General features: G+C 46.5%; 1 pseudogene; it reads left to right on the top strand.

Annotated features, from left to right (window-relative positions):
- Positions 1–2,690: 2,690 nt before the first annotated feature.
- Positions 2,691–3,164, top strand: LOC115311833 (annotated as a pseudogene).
- Positions 3,165–17,294: the final 14,130 nt, after the last annotated feature.

The raw sequence follows: 17,294 nt of genomic DNA, 5'->3' as shown, positions 1-17,294 counted from the left end.
AGGTGCTTACTCTGAGATGCAAATTGAATATTGACGTTAGCGTTTGGGCGCCCGAAACAATTTTTTTGTTTTGTAAATTTAACACTTCCCGTTTTGCGGATTACTAAGGAAACCAAACGGGCCAGGCAGAAAATATATTTCTACCTAAAGTGAGGTGTGCGTTTCTTTTTTTTTTTTTTTTTGTTCTCTTCCTCTTCTAATTTTTAGGCAAAATCAAGAGAGAGAGAATAGATCGTTATTAAAACAAAACGTTCAAAGTGGAGATTTTAGCAGCTGCAGAACCAGCGCCGGCTACTCCAGGCCATTGATTGAAATTACAAGCAGCATATAAATTTTACAAAAAAAAAAGATTATGTACATACATATATACATATACATACATACATATACATATATACACATATATACATATATATATATATACACATACACACATACACGTATACATACACGTACACGCACATACATGCATATATATATGCAATAAAATAATCATTTACATATTTACAATATCGAAAACCCGACGTCACAGTACGTCCGACCATCCCTGGTGGGAGGCGCCGTCCTTGGACTAAGCAACCGTCCTCACTATGAGGAGGTATCCACCTTGTCCTCGGACCGGCAGCCTCTAGAACGGTGTCCTGTCCCTTCCAAAAATAGGCCGCAGCACAGTGACGGCATGCCAGGAGCGTACACTATATGAAATTTGTTGTTGTCAATAGTTCTCACTTAATTTTGTGTCCTCCAGATAATCTACAAGATACCCGATCACAGTTTGTTGGGTCCTTCGTGTGTTCCATGGACCAAGGAGTGTTGTGAGGGACAATGGGCGGTTATCGATAGTAGACATTTGTTCTCGAAGATGGTCTCGTTCATCTGTGTACCTTCGGCAGTTGATTAGTACGTGTTCTGCGTCGTCTATTTCGTCACATGTGGTGCACAAAGGGGAGGTAACTTGTCGTATTCGATGTAGGAAGTGTTGTCCAAAAGGAACACCTAATCGAAGTCTGTGTATCAATGTTTCAGAAGCTCTTGAAATGTGTCTTGGCATCCAAAATTTTAAGTTAGGGTCAATCCGTTCGAGGTGGGAGTTTTGAGGAGCGTCTTTATAACAAGTAGCCTCGAATCTTTTCCTTGATGTCCTTCTGAGCAGGTTTAATGTGTCTCCTTTCGTGAAAGTAATTGCAGTCTTGGTATTTATATTGTGGGCATTTTTGGCTGCCCGATCGGCCGCTTCATTTCCTTGAATGCCACAATGTGCAGGGATCCATTGAAAATTAATTTTATGTCCAGTTTCAATAGCTCTCGAGAAGTGGAAACAAATATTAATGGCAATAGATGAACTTGTTGGTGATATGTATTTTATCATGTTCAGTGCGCTCATTGAATCCGTGTAGAGAGTCCAACTGGTAATACCTGTTTTCTGAGTAAAGTAGAGAACCGCTTGCAAAATAGCAAATAGTTCTGTGTTAGTTGAGCTTGTCTTGTGTGAAAGTAAGAAGATTTTTTCTATATTTAAAGATGGAATTATAAATGCTGCTGTAGATGATAAATCGCTTGTTGACCCATCCGTGTAGACCGCAGTAACGTCATCCGGGGCTTCAGAAAGCATTGAAAGTATCATTTGCTTCAGCGTGGTTTGGTTTAAAGTAGATTTTTTCACAACTCCAGGTACTGATGTAGAAATATTTGCAGAGTAAAATGTCCAAAGCGCAGCTGGAGGTTCAAATGGGAGTGCGAAGTTTGCGGGAACTACATCTGCATTAGCCATTATTACCTTATGTACACTGGAAAATGTCCTACGGCGGATAGTTGTAACGAGTGGGTGATCATGATGTCGTGTAAGAAGGCGAATGAAATGTCGGAGAGTTTCCCGTTCACGTAGAATCGGTATTGTGAGGGCGTGAGCTTCTGCAACCACCAAGGAGCTTGCTGCGGCTCTTGGTACTCCCAAGCAGATTCGGAGGCTGCGGGCTATCAGATGTTTGAGTCGCGCTTCAAGAGTCCGGGAGAGCCCACATAATGCTGGAAGTGAATACGAAAGGGACTGTGTAACGAGTGCACCGTGGAGAGTTAAAAGTGCTTTCGAAGAGCTACCCCATCTGGTTCCAGAGCAGCAGCGTAAGATATTGATGTATGGCGCAATTTTTCTTTCTAAATATTTTACATGAGCTGTCCAAGACAGGTTCCGGTCAATGTACACCCCTAGGAAACGATGAGCCTTCACCAAAGGCAAAGGTTTCCCTCCAAGCGTGAGTTCAAGGTTATTGAGTCTTCGTCGTGTAAATGGAAGGACCGCAGATTTTTCAGTAGAAATCGACATACCTCGTTCAATGAGAAATTGTTCAATTAATAAAAGTGAAGTTTGGAGACGAGTCTGAATTGCACTGGGATTAGCATCTGATGACCAAATAGATATGTCATCAGCATACATGGAAATTGATACATTATCTGGTAATAGACCAGGAAGTTCTGTCAATACAAGGTTAAATAATGTGGGACTTAATACGCTTCCTTGAGGAACTCCTAGTGAAACATAGTACTTTGATGTAAAACCATTGGGCGTCCGTGCGTACACCGATCGATCATGAAGGAAATCACTCATCCAGTTCACTAGGTGGTCACCTACTTCTAGTCGCTGAAGCTGTTCGATAACATGGCAGTGGCGAACAGTGTCAAATGCCCGCTGAATGTCTAGAAACACTGCTACTGTGATTTTGTGAATGCTGCGTTCGTGTTCTACACAGGTCACGAGATCGAGTACAGAATCCATAGCTGACATATTCCGCCTCAAACCGGTCATTTGGAACGGCAATATTCCACTGGAATCTAACCACCAATTTAGTCGCTGCAAGACCATATGTTCCATCGTCTTCATCAGCACGCTGGTGAGGCTCACTGGACGAAAAGATGAGATGCTTAGAGGGGGTTTTCCAGATTTTAAAACAGGCACTAAAATTGCTTCTTTCCAGACAAGGGGTATACAACCACTAGCCCAGCATTGGTTATACATATCCAGTAAAAAGGACATTGCGTGCTTCCCAATATTCGTTAGTGCAGCCGGAGTGATACCATCTGGTCCTGGGGCACTTTTTCGCCTGAGCTTTCTCAATGCCCATTTCAGTTCACTTTTGTTAAATGGCAGATTCATGATATGGTTGTAAGCTGTTGATAGCCGCGGGGATGGGGTTTTCTGATCCGTGTTTGCTATGGCTGTAGAAACGTGTTGCGTCACTGCTCTGCAAAACTCTTCGGCTATATTCATATCGCTAACACCTCGATGAAGTGCCAGCGCGCGCAATGGTTGGCGTTGTAACACCGGCGATTTTAATGAGCGAACTATGCGCCATGCTTGTATTTTCGGGGTGTTCGGTAATATTGAATCCCAAAGACTTTTCCATCGGCGTTTTCCCAAATATTCGAGCTCGTGTTTTGTTTTCGTCTGAATTAGTCGGGCTTTCATTTGATCTTCAAGTATTCCGCTCCTTCGAGCTTTTCGTTCCGCCTGTCGGCGTTGAGCACGCAATTTCTGGTACTCAGGATCTACCCCTAGATGTCCTTGAGGGACTTTTAACGTTTGTGATGATTTCTCAAGGTTAATTTTTATCCCAGAAACAAAATCATCTAGTGTCTTCAAATTTGTCATTGAGTCAGCGTTCAGTGCACGAAACTTGGACCAGTCAGTTAAAACTGTATGTCTATGTTTCACAAATGGATGTAATTTTGTGTGACTTATATAGATAGGTAGATGATCGCTTCCCCTGGTGTCGCAGTCGGTATACCAATTGGCCTGAGCTACCAAGCCTGCAGAGCAGATGGTCAAGTCTAAACAACTAGTGTATCCGTCTCCTTTAAGGAATGTCGGAGATCCGTCGTTTAGAACGCAAAGGTTGTTTGAAATGAGTATTGAGTCTAAAATTGATCCTCTCTTTGATGTATGAGAGCTGCCCCAGGTTGGACTATGTGCATTGAAGTCTCCACACAGTATGTAAGGTGCATCCAAAGAAGCAATGAGACCTTCTAGGCGTTGTAAGTCTGTTGTGCTTCCTGGTGGTATATATACGCAAACAATATTAAGTACCAGGCCACGAATGCGTACCTTACAAGCAACAAATTCTTCAGAACTATCAATGTCACTCACAATTTCTACTGATGAAAGATTGGATCTTATACCTAACATTACTCTTGAGGAACGGAGCTGAGCGTTTGAGGGATATAGCACGTAATCAGGCAGGCGAAATTGTTCGGATACGTGGCCTTCACAGATAGCTAAAACCGAGAATTTGTAGCGACTGACAAAATCCTTGAAATCGCTGCGTTTTGGCATTAGGTGACGTGCATTCCATTGTAATAAAAAGGAAGTGGCGTATACCTCAGTTAGATGAGTCATTGAATGCCCTTGAGAAGTGGTTCCATGGCCAACAGAGCTTTGATGGATGATTTGGAACCGATTTTCGGGTATTCTTTGATAATTTCTTTTATGACTTCCATCATGAGGGTAGGAACATGTGAAGGATGCCTTTTGCACTGCTTTCTTGATCTGGATGGGCAGACTCAATGTGATGCGCGGTTCTAGAACTAGTACGGCGTCGATTATCCACATGGGAAGGTACTTCCTCTTCGGTATCTGCAGTTGCTTTTGGGTTTGGTGGTATGACGTGGGAACTTCCTTGTCTTGTCTTGTGATCTGTTAGTGTTGTGTTGCTGCCGCTTGGAATTCCTTGCAGAACGTCGGAAAAGGTAGGCCGTGATGTTTTATTTTGCGTGGTCATTTTGTCACTTGCCTTGATAACATCCGGATTAGGAGCTGGAGCTTTCCGTGAAGTAGGTTTGCCATAAAAAAGCTCATTTTTCTTAGCAGCATGCGCCGCCTGTTTTCGTATACAGCCTGCATAAGTTGATACATGGCGCGAGCCGCAGTTTGCGCATTGCGGTTCACGTGGTGTCGGGCATTCTTTGTGGTGATGAGGACCTGCGCAGATCTTGCAGCGACGGAAGCTGCGGCAGTCGCGAGCCAGGTGGCCATATCGTTGGCAGTTGTAACATTGAGTTGGTGCCTCGCAGTGTTCTTGCACGGGGAAGCTGGGGAATCCTAGTTTGATTCGTGCAGGTAGTTGTAGGTCTTCACGAAATTTAAGGATTACTGTTGTCAGTGGAAGTTTTGTTACGGGACCATCTTCCCGTCGAGTGAACTTCATTTGTCGTTGTGCAGAAATGACTCCGTCGTCTCGTAGGTGTTCACCGAGTTGATCATCACTGTAGTCAAGTGGCACACCCCAGATTTTCCCCAGATTTTTTGAGTACGACTGTGGTACAACGACATCCACCTTGATTCCGGCGAGGGCGTTTAGTTTTAGCAAATTGTTCGCTGCTTCGGCGGACGCCACAGTGACAGTTAGTCCTCCATTTTTGTCAATTCGTTGAGACAGGACTTTCTCTTGGGACGTTGCGACGATTTCTTGCGCCAACTTATTAGGGTTGACCTTCCAGAACGACTGGGATGGATCATTGAGTTTGAACAACACCGGAATGCCAGCCTTGCGAGTCTTCATGTAAATCACCTCAGTGAAAGGTGTCTCCTCATCGGTGATGGACTGCTGATGTTCCATAGTTTGAGCAGGTGGCTCTTGATATTCATCAGCGCGCCGTTTTCTCGGAGGTATGTCACTTGTTTGGGCAAGGCTTGAACCCGAGTCATGGGATACTGCGGTTGGTATTACCACAGGTTGGGAGGTGCGTAGAATTGTTGAGGAGGCATGTTCGTGCGGTACAGTGCCAGCGGGGCTGATGACAGATGTCATCGCCACAGCGGCCGGTAGTGGTATACCGATTAACTGTCACTAATGGGTATAAATGCTGAAAAGCTTGCCGAATGGTAGAAAGAACAGGTTGCTTCGATCGCCGCTCACTAACAACTTTGTATTGCGTGTTTTTTTCAGGCAAAATCCAATGAACCTCTAAATAACTTTATTGTCTTCATAAGTAACCTCAGGAGTTCACTATGCTATTGTCCGTTATGAACACCTCTTGCAACAGTGATCTTACAATGCCACGGTGGAATAAAGCCGTGCTACCTTATGCCTGATTCACATGGTGCGAATTTGCCTGCGATTTCGGAACTGCGACGCTGTTCTTGCGACACAACGCAGTTGCGGTGCGAATTTGACGAATTCGCGATTCCGTATGTTGCCAAACTTTCCTTGCGACGCCGCTCTTGCGAAGGGGACGGACAACCAATAAAGCGCGGCTCATGAAAGACGTCACGGTGGTTATAGTAGCGTGGGAATGAAAAATACGATAAAGGTGTCAATTTGACCTACGTCGTCGTCTTCAAAGTTCGCCACGGGGGTAGGGCGGCGGATGTGCTTCTCATGAGTGAATGTTTGTCACCGGGGGATGTAAGTTTGAGTTCGGCATTAAAACGAATTGGCGTTTGCGTACCAGGCAAGGGTTGTGGTTTCTACCATCTTAAAATTGCAGGCGATAGCAATAGAGGCTTGTGTTCGATCACTTTGCATTGGCACTCATCACTTTCCGTTGAGACTCATTGCATAATAGAAAGATCCCTTCTTCGTATCTGTTTGCAGATGACACGAAGGTCTGTCTAGAAACCGAGAAACGCGGAACGGCACCTTGTAATTAAAGCTATTTGAAAAAAATCGAGTTTCAGGTTTTTACGGAGTGCCAGCAACTATTGATATGTAAACGCGCGAGACCCGTGCTACGCGAGTGATGGATAAATCAACACGGCGCATTGATGACTCATTCCAGGGTAGCTAAACTCGTCGAGCACAACTTTGTGTCCGAAACTTGCGGAACGCGCTAATTGGACTCTCGCGACGCTGACGTCAAGCCGAGCGAGGTGTCAATCATCCAAGCTCTCTCGGTGCTCAAATTCCAGCGAGAATGTAAAACACAAAGTCGTAGCGAGCAACACCTTGGTGCTAGCCCATTGAACGGCTGCACTGATGACGTCTCGCCCGAGTGTCCTTACATCCCTACGCCGCGTTAGAGTCAATGATGCGTAGATTGTACCTAGGCGGCCGGTAAATACTCTGAACTTTCTCGTCGCAAGATCGTCGTTTGTGGAAGTTATTGGTGACGACAAAGTGACGTATCACAACTTTGGGAAAGAGTTATTTGAGGCCAAAATCTTCGCTTCGGAACCGAGGCGAAGATTGAACTTTGTGATGTTGTGGAGCCGTGCGCGGTGTAGGGGATTTTAGAGCTCATCTTCCGCCACTGTCAACAACGCCACCGGGGTCACCCACACGCATTTTGTGTAGAGACGTCGGTAATGTCTGAAAAATAAGGGGAAACGGGGGATAAAAAAAAAAAAAAAAAGCCGAAGAAAGGGAAATAAAAAAAATTAAAGACGTTTACAAATTTTTGTAATGCGAAATTAGAGCTCAACTCTTGAGGAGGAGTAAGGGAGGGTACGGAGAGGAGGGTATGCCCCTCTTCCTCTCCTCCCCTCCTCCTCCCATTTAGTTTCTCCGCTAAATTTAGCAGGGAAAAGGACATCACCTGACAATCGAGCGGAGAGGTGAACTGGCGTTGAAGTCACGTAGATGGGAATTGAATTGGTGTTGAGGTCATGTGACGTCAATTTCGCGCTAAATTTAGCGGGCCGGTTACGCCGACGGCGACGCCCACGCCGCGAAACCCGGAAACGGGCGCCGAAGAGCTGCGCTCTAAAGAAAGAATTAATGGGTACGACCCAACACACACACACGCACACACACACACACACACACACACACACACACACACACACACACACACACGCACAAACAAATAGGAGTCTCAGGAAGGGCCGTAGAAATTATTCGGGAGAGAGAGAGAGAGAGGAGGTGATTGTGGTGAAGAAGGGGGATATTCCTTTCCCCTAATAATTTATTATAACTTTCTGAAACGCTATGGTGGTTCGGGGCTGAAGCGATACCCCCCCCCCCCCCCCCCTTCCACCCTTATGCCCCTTGCCCCCTCTCTCGACGCCACTGGTGGAAGGTGGGGCTAAATCCCCCCCCTCCCCATCTTCCTGTTTTGACGACCCTGCTTAGAGGTGTTCCAATGAGCAATGAGGAGGAACAGCACAGCCTGCAATTTTCGAAATAACGGTTCGAGAGATTCTGGAATTAAAATGGCTCGCGTTCCATGAACTCAAGAGTGGCCATGACAGACTTTCAAGCGAAAGACTCGTGCCAGGGCACGTATATAGTGTGCGGGCCCGTTCAGTGACGTCAACGCCACCAATACAGACGGATCTGCGGGTTTGTGAGAAAAGAAAACTTCGCAGCAATCTTTCGGCTCCTCCCCCCACTATGTCGTAACACAAAGAATATTTTTCTTGGCGAGTTTAGCGACCCAGTGCTGCGCAGCTATTTTCTTTCGAGGTCCTCACGGGGCACTCGTGGCGTACATTGGCCCATCTTCCCTGATTCTGTCCTTTCTGGTATGAAAACACATGTTCGCGTTCTATGGATTCACGAACGGCCATGGCATGCTTTCAAGCGAGATCTCGCGAAAGCGCTCGTGGTGTGCACGCGAGGTTTCTGCCCAAAAATATCGAACCGGGGACTTCCTAAAAAGGTGGATTCCAAGGACTGCCCAAAATATCTCAGTGAGAATCATCTTTGACTTTGCTTTAACCAACTCAAAAACCGGACATTGACAGGATGTCGCGACTCGCCTTCAACGAGGCGCTAATAACCGAGGTTGAAAAACGACCACTGTTGTGGAATACGCGCCTCGAAGACTACAGGAACAGGGACCGCCGCCTGCAGTTGTGGGGGGAGGTCGTCGCGGATGTTCTCAGGGCACTGATGCCTGACGGTACGTTTTTCTTTCTTCTTATTCTCAAAATAATTGATGCACTGTATTTGCTTATAATAAAGTAATGTAGCATGCCGCATTCCACATTTAGAATACCAGTTGCATTAGGTTCTTGCCACGCATGCCTTTGTCTTCTATCATTAGTGATGCCTGACGAAGCCCTAGCCCTATCTCGTTGGCGAAGCTTGCGGGACACGCTCAGGAAAAAGCGCAAAGTGAAGAAGGACGAAATGAAAGGTGGCGCGAAAGGACAGCCAAAAAACCAGAAAGAATGGCCATACTTCAACTTATTGTCGTTCCTGCTGGACCCAATGGAGGAGCGCCCGTAGATATGCACTTAAATTTTACTTTCTATCGTTGCATGCCGCTTCAGCCTCATATAACCTGAAATTGTACACCGCAGTACAAATAAACGTTTTTAGCCGATGTAGTAATGCTCCGAATGCTTTGTTTTCTGTAAAGAGTTACAATTTGAGTCATTTTTACGCAGCACTGTCGACAGCATCAGTGACAGTGAGGAAGAGTCCCATGACAACTGTGAGACAGCCCTCAGTGCGAGCCCCGAAGAGCCGACAGACATTCTCATGGCTTTGTACGGAGAAGAGCCAGTTGAAGAAGCCAAAGCGATTCAGAGAGGCCTTGCAGCAGCACAGCGCAGGGTGTGAAGAAAATTAAAAAAATCTAGGAGCCAACTGACTCAGCCAAAGGGAAAGAAAGGGAAGAAAAGGGCACTTGATAATATTGACAAGGAGCTCGACAATGTAAACAACCAAATGGCCTCTCACCGGCCAATGAGTGTCACTAGCCATTTTCTTTTGTCACTGGATTCGTACTTAACAACAACACCAGGTACAATGCTGCCTCACCTTCAGATGGAGCTCACACACATAGCATCACAGTATATAGTCAAGGTACCTACCCGAAAGGCCTCTTAATCCGCAATTCAACAAACCTGCTCAAATAATGACCACCATGAATGCAATACATATTTTGCCACACATAAAACAAAAAATGAAAATTACAAATCAAATAACGAAACAAGCATCCTCCAAATAGTAATCGTTACCGCACCGCATATCTTTTGAGGAATAAGGAAAGGAAAGAGATGGAAAAAAGAGCATTGCATCAGACAATGGGAAGAGCACATAACAGTGACTGGGTGTTTTATTACCCTATAGCAGTCTAAATTTACTATTTTTCATCGTAAGAGCCTGCGTAAAACCTGCTTCCAGCTGAGCGCTGCTACCCCCCCCCCCCCCTTTTCTATTTGTGATGAATTACTATGTGGCTTTTGCCTGTGCATTTGTCATACAAATCTTGAGACAATTCAGTTTCGCGCATTGTTAGTGATTATTTAACCAACATGATTGTTTTGGCTTTCTTTTGCATCTGGCAACCTGTGTTGTTTACGACTTCCTTTATATCCAGCAATTTTGTCATGTTCGCAGTCGCTAATATTGTTTTGAATAAAAAAAAAGCTAAACATTTACGTAAGCTAGTTTATATTCTGACCTAGACTGAGGAAGTAAAGAATGTGTTTTGCACATTCACACACACACGATGTGTGTGTGATCCAGCGTGTCGTTCATTTGATAAGAATCGGCTGCTAAAACGCATTCTGTGTTAAGTAAAGACCCGCTTGGGCACCATAGGCCCAACTAAAACAGGAAAATAGGACCTCACTCTGTGGGAAATTAGTCGGTACTCTGCCGATTTACTTTGGGCGATTACTGCCACAAAAAAAGTGTCCGCCAGTTTGGCCGTAAAAGAGGCAAAGACCACAACCCATTTTATACAAAAATGTTTGACTGATTAACATGCGACAGGTTCAGTGTGAAAATGAACTAGAGAGGTGACATCGGGCAGGAGTGACCCACGAAGAAATATTTTAGTACTCTCTTTCAATTTTGAAAGATAACAACTCACAAAACGAAAAATTTGCAAGTAAAAAAAAAAACATCAAGTACTGGCTCACCTTTTTGGTGGACATCAGATATGAATGAAGAGGAACATAACACGTTGCTGGAGTCTTGGGGTGCACCGGCGCAACAAGGCAAATATTTGCATTTTGCGCCGGTGCCGCAAGGCTGCCCACTCAACTACGCGCGCCGCCGTCGATCCGAGTACCCCTTATCAATGGCCAGACGAATTCGACCGATACGTGACCCGGAAGCTACAACATAAGGCACGATAAGAAGGAAACTCGCCGTGCCTTGTGTTATAGTTTCGCCCATGACCACATAACCCCCTACCACTAACCCCACACTGCGGAGAGGGCAGATGCTACGCTTCTTCGGCGTGTACAAACACACACCCTCTCAACACTACACTCCCTACAGCACGTTGCAGATCTCCCTGAACCAGCTAAATGTACATATACTTCGGAAACTACCCAAATAACTCTCATACACCATGCCAAAGGGGAGCTGAAGCGGTTTTGTATTTGAGGAAACACTTAAATCGTCATTCGACCTCCGAAATCTCGAATATCGAAATTATTATTTTTTTTTTAAAACTTAGTGCATGGAGGCTGCAGAAAATCATATTCAAAGTACCGCTGAGGGACCTCCTTCCCGGAGCGTGACGTCACAAAAGGAGTTTTCGGAATCTCCGCTCGCGCGTTCGGTTCTGTCTCCTTCACAGATCGAGCCTCGGGCGCCGTGTCTTCCGCTGCCCGATGCTGCGTCTCCCCACCGTGGTCTCTCCACGTTGCTTTTTGGAGCCGCGCTCTTGCTCTCCGCTCCTCCGCCCGAAGTTCTGCGAGTCGAACCTGGAGGCAGCCGTGGGGTCCGGGGCCGATCATGTCGTTCAGGGACCGGAGACGCCGCGCGGTCCAACGCCGATCGCGCTCTCCAAGAAGCGGACACTGTCGGAGGGTTCGAGACCGATCGTGCCGTACTGGGACCGCAGGCGGCCGTGGGGTCCGAGGTCGATCGTGTAGTTCAGGGACTGGAAACTACCGTAGGGTCCGAGGCGGATCCTGTCGACTGCGCCAGTAAAGATTCTGCCTTCCAGGAACGATGGTGGTTTTCCCGGCACTCCGTCGTCTCCCTCGAGTTTGAACGAGCCCGTGCGCGGAGCAAGTCGTTATCTCCCGCGGTCCCGAGGGCTCCGCGTACTTTGACCTGCGGGGCAGAGAACTTGCCGTGCGCGGCAACGGATTTGGCGCCGAGACGCTTTTGTCGACGTCGGGCTGCCGCGAGCGGCAACAGCAGCGTGACAGCCCCTGATATTCGTTCTTCATTGTAAATATATTTATCGAAAAACCTCCATCGAGTTCTCCGGCTCCTGACCAACGAGAACGGCAGATCCCCGCACCACCGCACGACACTCCACGGTCACGCGGCTCCATCGAAACCCGAGGGAGACGACGGAGTGCCGGGAAAACCACCATCGTTCCTGGAAGGAAGAATCTTTACTTCCGCTTTCGCGCATCTTCAGCGCCTATCAAAGGTATGCACGCGCATTCTTGCTATTCTTAACAATGGCAGGAAACGATGTAACGACTGGTGCCAGTACGGGGGAATATAGGGAGTATTCACTGGCGGCCATATCCGTGTGCGCTGCTGCTGAGCGCGTGCTGACGGCGAGCTTCCGCAGTCCTTTTGGTGCGTGCATTTAGCACCATCAAGGTTGCCGGTCTTTGCAGGCTATTAATGTGAGCTCGTTCTGAGCATGCGCTCTAAACATCGCCCTCAAATATGGCGTCCAGTGAATACTACCTCCTATACCTGGTAAGCTTGCGCTTGCACGCGCGGCTCTCGAGCGACACGTGCTTGGCGGCCGAAAGGTCCTCTTATGACGTCACGACCGGTCGGAGGTTTTTCGTGTTTCCTCGAGTTTAGTTATATTTTCGGGGAAAACGAACGCGATATTCAGATTCACAGGATAAAACTACGCTGGAGTCAACCTCTATCTCATTTTTTGCAAGAAGTGTTTCAGCTTCCCTTTACGAATTGCGCGTCAGTTCAGGATCTTGCAGAGCGTGCACTGAAAACACTCGCCCCACTTACCCAACCAAGGAGCTAGGAGGACTGGCTCACTTCTCCACGGGCGGCAGAGTATAAATTGTGGCCCCTCCTAGTTAAGCACATTAAGAACGCACATGGACAGGGGAAGCCCCTAATTTCATCTCCATCCGCTAGCGCCGGTCTTGGTACAATACTGATGTTTCACTTTTTCTGTTCAAAGCAGTGTTGGACAAAATACTCGATAAAAGTATTTAAGTTAAGTTACTAATACCTGCTTCGTAAAGTATTTAAAATACTACTAAAGTTACTTTCACTGTAAATTATCTTGAGTAGAGTACAAATACTTAGAAATGTAATTCAATTACTTTTGAATATACTTTCGCATTGCATAATCTGTACCGACGTCAGTGACAATGAGAATTATACAGCTGCGCAAATCTGGTTTACCACAATGGTTTATTAACACGCGACAACAAAACTAAAAAAAAAAAAGTATTCTTAGAGCTATTTTATGCAGTCCAACTATAAGGAGCAGGATATTGTCCCGAATGACAAATGATGAGGTGGCGAAAAACTAAAAAAACTAAACGTTTAATCGGCGAACTTGTGCACAAAACAATAGAGAAAGGCTATAGCGTCGCAGGCGTAGATGTCGACGAAACAGCAGGATCGAGCGGTGGGGCTAGAGTTCCTGCATTCGCGACTCCAGCAACCTATAGGGGGCGCCACCGCCAAACAAACATGGCGGCCGGGTCCAGGTCGCGTCGGCTCGGCGGGGCCGCCTGAACGGGTGGCGCATTCAATTTAACAGATTTTCTTTTGTTTAATGCCCAATTTGATAGGTATTTGAACTGAAACGGTTAAGTGTAGCCGGTGCACATAAACTTCCAGAGCATAGTTTCGTTTTCCCGGTGTTTTTCGTTCTTTTGAGGTCAAACTTTCATTTCGGAGATTTCGTTCAAAACCGAAACTATGGGCTCCGGGGAGACGGAAATAGATGATCAAAACTGATCCGGAGAGACGGATCAGTTTTGATCATCCAAGGAAAGCGGTGATGACTACAGAATTGTTCCTCCGAGAGTAATTTTCAGCTAACTCGCAGGCCTCTGCCATGCGACTTATCTATCCAAGAAATCGAGCTTTGGTGCGTATCCCTGTTTAAGAAGGAGCTCCGGTCGTCTGCTCGGTCAACAACACAGGCTGCAGGAAAATTACAAAAATTAAGCAAGCGCTTCTTGAGCAAAGGAGCATGTTAACCCGCTGGCGGCCCACTAAGCAGCTGATACTCGTATTTCAAATTAGGTTTTAGTAGCTATCAAGAAGTCATTTTGACGAGCGAGCTATGCATTATGTTACGTACTATGTCCCACTAAAGCGATATTAGTATATTCTTCGGGTTGAAATATGAGCTTAGGTGACTAGCTATTAGGTGAACTGCTGAATAAAAGTATATTTGACAGACAGAGAGCTACTACTTAAACTTAGCCAAATGGTTCTAGCCGGTTGCACGGAGATGATTCCGGACAAACTGAAGAGAGTCTTCATCAGAGATTCACGCAGAACCTCTCGGCATTGAACTTGACTTCGAATCCTGAATGGAGAAAATGAGTATATTTTTTGTGGCCGGTCAACCTGAGCAATGTAGACGTATATTGCTGCTGGCTTCGACGGGGGTATAACATATATATTGGAGGCGCGATAGATAATAATGCCGTGACAGCTTCTAACTTTGTGAGACGCATCCCCCACCTTTTTGAAAGCAGGTAATTTCCCTCATTAATCATACGCAGCGAGCAGGTTTTCCTGAATCAAGTAATTGCGAAATCAGCCGAACTCCTTCAGTATGGTCCAGAGGCTTTTTCGGCGAAAAGCAGCCAAGATGAATAGCCAACGCACCGACCGGCGTGGGTGACTCAAACTTGCAGCTAATCGAACACAACCAAACTCAAGAAAAGCAGCTATCGAACCTTCCCATTCACTTGACTGCAACATTGGTGTTCCCTCCAGTGAAAAACCTCGTATGTCGTCCTCAGTCCACTGTTCTACATCCTTATAAGGAAACCACTTATCAGTTGCCAGGTAGTCGTCACTATGAATGAGATTCGAGACAGAAACAAAATCAAAACGTTTTTCCGTGATTCCTCCACATCCAAGAAATCAAAAGCACGCGACCGTGTGTTGTGGAGTAAACCGGCTTTCAAACACGTGATGCAAGAAAACAATTACTGAAGCTTCATCACACTAATGAACACTCAGCCAAACTTAAGAAATTTTCGGACCTTCGTCAAATTACATTGTTCGCCACCGCGCCGACAACACGTGTCCGCGAAAGCCACTAGAGACGCGGAGGGGCGCGGAGCGACCTGGTCCGGCTGGTTCCCGGTTCTCCCGCTGGTGGTCTCCGTTTTGCTAGTGTCGCGAATAGCTCCCTAAGGGAGCCAGAGTTGCGCATTCACCTCCGAAGCGCCGTCTTTCCCGCACGGCATGTTGATCCCGCTCGTCGCGTGACTGAATATTATTCCAAAACTAGCTCGCGTGGTAGGGATTGTGAATCGCTACCGTTACATATTGCCAACAAATGTGAAACTCTTGATCTATAACTCCTTGTTTTACTCCCATTTAGCCTACTGCTACCTCGTTTGGGGTACGTCAACGTTAACTAATATTGAAAAACTATTCATACTACAAAAGAAAATACTCAGAGGTATAGGTAATGTACGTTTTGATTTTCACACTGCTGAATTATTTAAAACCTATAGAATAATTGATGTTCACAAATTGTATTCATATCGACTTTGTACCAGTTTTAAGAGTGAAATAATAAAGCGCACATGTTTCTTACAAAATCTTGCATTGTTGGAGGAAAATTCACCAGTGTATTCTACTCGTCACGCGGAGAGGTGGAAGATGGTTACTCAGCGAACCAACTATGGTATCAGATGCTCCAATTTACTCTTCCAAATTTGTTGAGTACTTTTTGCAGTTGTAATGTTTCCCTTGAAAACTTAACTTTCAAAGACTTGCGTGGATATTTTTCTACATGATGCATTATTTTCATAAAACGTTGTTTTTTGTTTTTTTTCTGTTAACAATACCTTCAGCTGCTACTGAATGTGATTTTCATCTTTGTTTCCCGATGCTTGCCGTTGACCACTGTAGGGGGACCGAGGACCAGTCGAGCTGCATATCGCAGCTTTTTTCCTCGAGCTCCCCCATCAAGATTGATGGAAATAAAGATATTATTATTATTATTATTATTATTAATAGCGGTGCCGCGCGTTCGAGGCGCGCGGCGCGCTCAAAGGCAGGGGAACGTACGCCGGGGCGCGTGCAACGTCTACTTTCCTGCCCCCACTTGATCCGGCTCCTCACGTGATCGGATCTCGGCGAATAGCGGCGCGGCGGCACGTAGAAAACAGACGCGCAACCTGGCTCCCGTAGGGAGCCTATACAGGAACTCTAGCTGGGGCGAGACTGACTCCGGATCGTCACGCGGAGCAGCTTTTGTACCCGCGTGGGTTTCTGGAACATTCGGCGTAGAACGTTCGGCGCGTAGAAAATTCGTAACTCGATCAATTAAACGACAAGGCTCTCGAACATACGAGAATGTCAAGTTGAAAGAATAAATAAAAGGGGAGTCCGCTCCCTGGTATCAAAACTGGAGTCTCCGCGCGAGAGGCAAGCGCGGTAAGCATTGGGCCACGCGTTTTTTTTTTCTTTTTTTATTTGGCCACGCGCTTGCTCGGCAACGTGCGTAGCAATGGGGAATTGCAGCAGACCGTTTTTGCAGCCCGCTAAGCTCCCGGATAGCACGCCGTAATCCGCCACAAGACCTTGAACTATGCAGACAAGGGTGGGGGCGCGCATGCGCGGCGTTTTCTTCACGGAGACCGTAGCGGAGGAGAAAGACGGTGCACTGAAATTGCCTAATATCACTGACACATGTTGCAAAACATTTCTGGGACACAAGGAAGAGGTCGCTCTAGCTATTGGGGAGGAGATCAGACCGTGACACCCCAAATGGTTAACTTTTGAACTACACGAATGGGGACCAGGAATACAATGACTCAGCACTCGGCTGACCTAACCGAACGCGGCGTCAGCGTTCGGCTGGAGTTCGTGTTTTCCGGTGAGGAGGAGAAAGGTCTCTTTTGTTACCACTCCAGCCTGCGTGAACAATGCAGCATGCACGGTGCCCAGTTCAGCATAAAAGCCCTCAAGCTCGCACCCTCTTACTGCAGCTTTCGGGAGAGATCCGGCACTTCGTTTATTATTACTATTTCTACATTATACTGCTGTGCCCCGCGCTCTATTAAAGGAGATAACATGAAAATTCCCACAAGGCATGCGGGAATGCGCACAGGCCTTGTGTTGGGTAAGAACCGAGGTGTGGGGGCAACAAAAGGTGAGAGGGCCTCGCCAATAGTGACATCGCTGAAAATCACGTCCTGCGGCGCAGCTTAGACGCATCGTTTAACTACAATTCAC

The sequence above is a fragment of the Ixodes scapularis genome, unplaced genomic scaffold (assembly GCF_016920785.2).
Source record: "Ixodes scapularis isolate PalLabHiFi unplaced genomic scaffold, ASM1692078v2 PGA_scaffold2__306_contigs__length_199485367, whole genome shotgun sequence".
Classification (NCBI taxonomy): domain Eukaryota; kingdom Metazoa; phylum Arthropoda; class Arachnida; order Ixodida; family Ixodidae; genus Ixodes; species Ixodes scapularis.
Note: the sequence above shows the minus strand (reverse complement) of the source record. Positions and strands in the feature narration are given on the sequence as shown.